Source organism: Palaemon carinicauda, chromosome 3 (assembly GCF_036898095.1).
Source record: "Palaemon carinicauda isolate YSFRI2023 chromosome 3, ASM3689809v2, whole genome shotgun sequence".
In the NCBI taxonomy this organism is placed as follows: Eukaryota; Metazoa; Arthropoda; class Malacostraca; order Decapoda; family Palaemonidae; genus Palaemon; species Palaemon carinicauda.
In genome coordinates, this window is record NC_090727.1 from 182,994,556 (window position 1) to 183,002,413 (window position 7,858).

Sequence of the window (7,858 nt, forward strand, 5' to 3'; positions counted from 1 at the left end):
TATGCATATAAAAACATATATACGTATGTATATATGTATGTATGGATGTAGTTATGTATGTGTTTTAAATGTATTATTCTTGTTATTCATTTGTTTTCTTTTCCGCAGTTGAGTACTTTAATTATATCATGACTAAATTAGTTAAGGTTGAATTTTTTCCCCTTACAATAATAATAAAGATGATAATGATAATGATGATGATGATGATGATGATAACATAATGAGAAAAGTTACAGATTCCTAAGGAAGCTGGATGTAACCACCAGTCTTTGCGGACAGCTTCACAAATAATAATAATAATAATAATAATAATAATAATAATAGTAATAATAATAATAATAATAATCACATTCTTTTATATGAGATACTAATATTACACAGAACTGTGCCGAATAATCCTACAAACATGAATCTCGGGTCTCCTCTTCGCTTTGTCCTCGAGTCATCAAAAATGACCTAATGAGGGGAAACAAGAATGACTTGGGGGACGATTGGCGGTCGATGAGAGAAACTAAAAAGGAAGGAAGGCCTGAGGGCTTATAGGAGGTCGACGAGAGGCCAAAAGAAGTTGGAAAGAGGGAAGAGGAAAGAGGCAACTATAATGAGGTGTTTTTTCCTTACACTGTAAAAAATATAAATTAACTAGATGAATTGCACATTTTTTCCCCATGGCTTCTTTCTCGAAGTTTTAGTATTCTTTATTTACTGTCTTTGTTGAATAGGATGGGCGGGTTTCTTTGGGAAATTATGCTTTACGGTTTCATGTAACAATGCAGATAGTGAAGATTTATTTTTTTTTTTATTTGGTGAATAATGGCTTTTCCTGTAGTTCTTAGGAAAAATGCATATACTAGCCGTTTATCAATTTCAACTCATGTTTCATGTTGTTTGGCACAATAATAATAATAATAATAATAATAATAATAATAATAATAATAATAATAATAATAATAATAATAATAATAATAATAATAAATACATCGTGCAATTCAACAGAACTCTGAGTCTATCAAACTAAAGCGAAATACGATTACGATACAGTCTCCAATAAATTATTCCTTTACGTAAATTATTATTATCATTATTATTATTATTATTATTATTATTATTATTATTATTATTATTATTATTATTATTATTATTATTATTATTCAGAAGGGAAGATTTTCAACCAGAACCACCATAAAAAAAAATATTTATGTTTTCCTGACAAGAGATCCTATTGGCTACAATTAATCTTCCAGAATTTAGCATAACCAAAATAATGACATTGCAATATATACCATATAAATGAGTTTTTCCTAATAATCAATAAAGCAAAAAGACTATATAGAGGTTTTTTAATGAAAGCAGAATAAGAAGTTATTTATGTATCAAAAGAAAACCTTAATCCTTGATATATGGCTATACCTTCAATGTAACCTACTTTTAAAGGCTCAAATCCGTATAAATACTTAGTGAAACGTCATTAGTATGTTATTTTGGTTTCACGGGTATTAATTCTGAACACTAATTTCTGAAAGGTTAGTCGTAGACCAAATGACCCTTTGTCGGAAAACAAAATACCTTTTTTTTGTGTTTTTTTCCGGTTAAATTTTCGAATAATAATAATAATAATAATAATAATAATAATAATAATAATAATAATAATAATAATAATAATAATAATAATAATATTAATAATAGACACTCTTAAGCAAGTTTCGTTTAAAATGATAGCTGTGCTATGTTGCTGATAGGTAGGGGGAGAACAAAATGCAAAGAATAAATTCTTTAATTTCACTAAAATTTAGTAAAATGATAGAATTTATTGCACGCATTTTGCTCTCCTCCTACCGATGATCAACATAGCACAGTTACTTGCCGGCATGCATTACTGATGAAAGAACAAAAATCAGAGAGATTCAGAATCTCAATTACAAGATAAATACCACTGAGACAGCCTTCATTTTCAATAGTAATGATAATAATATTGAACATGTACCAAGCACTTTACCTAAGAAAGAATATTGACAGGCTCTATTTACCATCAGTGAAGGAGGAAAAGGACTCATCAGTGCTATAGAAAATTGTGTCAACATCGAAAGTAGAGTACTGGGGCAGTGCCTTAAGACCAGTGAAGATGAATGGTTAAATATTGCACAAGAAGAAAACTTGATAAAGGAGGATTAAAATTCAGAAGTGTGTAAGGAGACAACACACAAGAAGAGACTAAAAGAATGGTAGAAATCCAATGCATGGAAAATTTCTGAGACATACTGAATTGTTGTCCTGACTTGGTGATCGCCAGACTGAGGTTCGATCATTCGTTCCTCCCTGGACAGGTATGATGGGTGGTACGCGACCCCTACAGCATGTTCAGAACCTGTTTTTTCCCCATAAATCATCAGCTGTCTCGAATATGGAAGTGATCGACCTGCAAGGGGTGACTAGTCTACATGCTATTGTCTGCTTTAGGACTGATTTTCGTCTAACTTCCCTCCTTCCCCGTTTTTTTACCCCCCCCCCCCCCCAGGGGGTCGACCTCGACCCTGAAATACCTAAATAGGGGTAAGTGATCAAACAGCAACGTTATTACATAATTATAAATTGTCGAACAGTGTTGATACTTGTTTGGTTCTTTATAGTTGGAAACTGTGGGTGGATGGTGTGTCTACCACTTGCATGACATTGGTTTTGGCTTAGATGCCATATATTTCCATGAGGTCCATTTTCCCTCAAATGCTAATTTCTGAATTTTTTTTATTTTTTGCAAATTTCTGATTTTTTTCTATTTATTTTGAATTTATATTCAATAATGGCCAGCAGGCAGTATTCCCTCGGCATGTATGTCATCAACACACTTCTAATGGAGTTAAAAAGAGATGTTGATGATAATATGGAGCTTGCAACCTCATGTGTTTGATATTTATTTTTTTCTGATAATTTCTCCTTCGTATTTGTAAATCTTTTTCTTATGTGTATTAGGTACTTGAAATTGATTTATATAGTGTTTTATTATTATTATTATTATTATTATTAATATTATTATTATTATTATTATTATTATTATTATTATTATTATTATTATTATTATTATTATAGATCATAGTTTATGTATATATAATAATTTGATATTATTTTACTTTTTATTGGTCAGCAGTTTCTTATTTTGATTTCATTTTACTTTGATTGGCTACCGATTTGCTATTTGATATCCTTTTACTTTTATTAGTTACTAATTCTATTTTCTCTTGCTGTAAGTATGGTATCAATTTTATGTTGGTCACATCAAGCTTCCTGAAAGGACTCACTGTCATAGCTGCTCACCTAAGACTGACCACATGACAAACACCACTTGTTTGAGGAGCAGGAAGCCTGTTTGTCTATAGCTTCAAACTGTCTTGTATCTGAGCTGTACTTGATAGTTATAGCTAGGTTAAATCATGAAACTTTCTTTTTTTTACTACTTGTTTGTATAAATACTGAAATTTTAATCTTCACAAAATAGATATCACCCATTTTTTATGTAAAATTTATTTCAAAGAATTTAAATTTTATATGATAAAAGTAATTGTCAAACATCCAGAAAGCCATCATATCAGTTTTATTCCAATCCACTAATAATTAGATAAATAAATAACACCTTGAAATTTACATACCCATTCTCCATTTCAAGTGGTAGATTGGGCTGTAAGAGTTGTTGCGGTCTGCGGCCATTTTGTTGACATACCCGCAAGGTAAGTTGGCATATCTCTATATATTCTTGTTCTGTATAGAATTCGTGATATTTTGGTATATTTTAATGCATAAATATCATATTTTATAGGAGATAAAATGATTTTCATAAGAAATTTACATTGTGAAACTAGGCTGTCAAAAAATGACCTTTAGATTTCGCCCCTGATATAACAGTAAATTACATCTTAGTGCACATTTTATTATATATTTCTGTTCTAGGATAATAAGAGTTTATTCTATAAAGAAATTAGCCTCTTCCTATTTCATTTAGGTACCAGAAAAAATTAGTGAAACTTGGACTAATTTTTTGGCCAAAAAAAATTACCATTTCTTTCTCATTTCAGATCTTGACTTCTATGGGTACAACTCATTTCCAGCAATTACACGCTGTTGCTTTGCCATCTAAGAAGGTGTCCCTAAAGGGATTTATGTGTATATGTATATTTCTATTTTTTGTGAATATTTGTCAAGTCTTTTTTTGTATACTTAAATTTTTAATATATTTCCAAAAAATAGTTATTTTGTAGATGGGTATCATTTATATTTTCAGTAGCTTTTAGCATTCTTTGAAGTATTTCTAGCAAGTAAAACAATACAGATTGATGCATAACTAAATTTTTCCTGAATTTTTTTTTGGAGTCGGGGTCGAGCTTGACCCCTAAATACCTGAATAGGGGTGTCCAAGAACGATACCTGTCCAGGGTTAATCGCTACAACCTCATCATCTACGTGAGCTAAGGATGGGGGTTTTGGGGGAGCATAAAGGTCTATCTGCTGAGTCATAAGCAGCCATGGCAAGGCCCTCCATGGTCCTAAATTGGAAGGAGAGGGGAGCTTGGGCGCTGATCATACGTATACATGGTAAGGCCCTAGGGTATTGTCATGCTTAATAGGGTAATGTCCGTCCTTGCCTCTGCCATTCACGAGTGGCCATTAAACTTATAAAGAAACATGGCAGCGACTATAGAGAGGAAAACTTAAGAAGGAAACTGAAGGGATGATAATGACAGCATAAGATCAGGCCTTTGAAACAAAATATATTCAACGAGCAATAGACGGAACTACCATCTCGTTAAAGTGAAGGGAATGGCAAAAGAAGAATCAATTTAAGAAACGACAGGATACAGTGGTTAAAGCTATCCATTGGAGCCACTGTAGGAAATATATAATTCAATGTAGCAATAAATGGTACTAACATCAACTTTAAGACATGGAAGAAACGATCAGGATAAACTACTCTGGGACTCCAGTATAAGAACGGACAGGGTAATACATGCACATCTACCAGACATCAGTCTGGTTGATAAGACAACGGAAAAGTATCACTCATAGATGTCTTGCGAGCCTCAAGGGTATAAGATGTAGGGAGAGAAAAAATAGAAAAGTACCTAGACTTACGAATTTAACTAAGAAGGTTATGGAATATACATATAGAAGTGGTGTCAATAATCATAGGGACACTAGGGACCATACCTAAGACACTGAAAAGGAATCTTGAAAAGGTAGGAACCGATATGGCCACAGTCCTTGTGCAAAAGAGAGTGCTACTTGAAACAGCACATATAGTGAGGAGAATTATGGTTTCCTAAGGAAGCTGAATGTGCCCCCGGAACCCCACACTATAAACCACCAGTCTTTGTAGACTGTGATTGAGGAGATAATAATAATAATAATAATAATAATAATAATAATAATAATAATAATAATAAAAATATCCGATACTGAGCGGGTGGAAGGGAACCTCAGTTTAATAAGGAACTGGAGAATTACGACAACGCCAAACATTCTTAAATTTATTTCCGTCACCAACAAATCACAACGTTTCAAACATCTCTGTGTTCATAATCATGTTCCTGGGTAAAAGAAAGTAAAACAATAAAGAGCAAGCTGTACATAAATATTGTAAACAAACAAATAAATTCTAAGTTAGAATGGAAAAAGGCATAATTAGGCAATCTTCAAAGGAAAGCTAGAAATTTCTTGATTAAGTTGTGGCTTTTTAGATTTTATAAAAATTGACTCTGCTATTCTTATTTCATTTTCATATGAGCCTCTGTATATTATTGAAAAGTTGTCCAAAGAGAATGAACACTTACAATCCATTTCGCAATGGTCTCGTATGCTGGACTGTAAAGGTTTGGACAAGGCTCTGCCAGTTCGGCTGCTAATTCCCTTGTGATCTTGGTAGCGAGAAAAATGCATTTTTTCGTGGAGCCAATGTAAGCTAATTGGCAATTTGGACAGTTAAACAGGTAAACCACCATTGATTCAAAGGTCTTTTGCAGCTTTTCTTTATGGTTAACAAAACTTTTTATTTTGGAGTAATTATAGAATATTAAATTCGGTTTAATATGTGGTAGGTATTTACTCAGGATCTCATGTATTCTGATTTTAATATATTTGTTTGTTTCATCATTAAAATAAGGTAATTTTATGAAGAGTTCAACTTTTTTTGGACCAAATTTCTTTGGTTTAGGACAAAATATACTGTTAAGGAAAGTTCTGAGTTTATAATAGAATATTTTGGATGGGAAACCATTGTTGGAAAAGAATTTCTCCAGGAAACATATTTCCTTATGAAAATTTTCAAAAGATGACGTTAATCTAAACGCTCGGTAAAACATTGTGCTAAATGTGTTTAACTTGAAATTGGCATAGCATCTACTCAAAAAATTAACTCCGAGTCCTGTGTGAGAAGGTTTTCTGTAAATGTTGGTGTCTATACCGTTATTTGATTTTTTTATTAAAATATCTAAAAAGGGGATTTGATTATCCTGTTTTTTTTCTATCGTAAATTTGATTTTTGGATGTTGTGAATTCATGTAATTTAAAAAGTTTTCCGCATCTTCCTTCTTTTTTAATATAATAAATGTATCATCTACGTATCTTCTGTAGTAAAATGGCTTAAAATTTGATGGACAATTATTTAACCATTTTTCTTCATGATAACAAAGAAAAATATTTGCTAGAGTGGCAGATAAAGGTGAACCCATTGCTAAACCCTCTTTTTGTTTGTAGTAATTTCCATTAAATACAAAGTAGGTGTTATTAACGGTTAAATCTAAAAGTTTTCTGAAATCATTTTCATTCAAACCTCTGAAGTTGTCGTTATTATCATATATGAGATTTGTAATTATATCAATAGTTTCCTGAACCGGTACATTCGTATATAGGGACGTTATATCTAGACTTACAATATAGTTTTCTTCACTTATTGGGGTATCTTCAATGTCATTAAAAAATTCATAGGTGTTTTCCAGGGAGTATTCATTTTTAGCATATTTGTTTATTCCGGGAATTATGAATTTTGCTAATTCATAATTGTGAGTTTTAAAAGATGACAATACTGGCCTTAGTGGTATATTTGCCTTATGTATTTTTGGAAGGCCATACATAATTCCTGGATTAGATCCGCTGCTATATAATGTTTTGTACTCTATTTCATTAATGTTTTTCTGGTTTAATAATTTCTTTAAAAATCTATTTAATCGGTCTTCTAACAAAAGGGTATTTTTAAAAGGGTCTTGATATGTTAATTTTTCAAATGTGAAAGGGTCATTGAGAATGGAGTCCATTTTCGTAAGGTAGTCTTGTTTGTTCATAATGACCACGCCTCTTCCTTTGTCCGGTTTACATATTATTATGTTTTTATCCTTTTTCAAGTTTTTCAGAATTTTGAGATCCGACTCTGTTATTATATCAAAGCTTACCTTCTCAGATTGTTTGAAAAATTTAAGGGTGTTAGACATTAATGTTTTTAAGTCTGTTATAAGGTCACCAGGATGAAATTTGTCAATAATTGGATAATTCATAAGTTTACAATACATGGATTCTAAAGAGAAAGAAAATTTGAATTTTGATACCCTTGGGGATAGACAATGTTCCAGTCCAAAGGATAACAACCATTTCTCCTTATTGGAAAAGGATCTGTTTGACAAGTTTGTAATTACACAATGAGAGTCTAAACAAGGTGGTTTGTAAAATGCCCCTAAATTATACAATTTTCGTGCATGATTAAAAGATATTTGGTACTTAAATTTATCTACATTTTTATGAATATAATGTAATATATGATTGAAATCAATAAAAGATAACAAATTTTTTACAGTTTCATAACATCTCATTAAATTTAATTTGT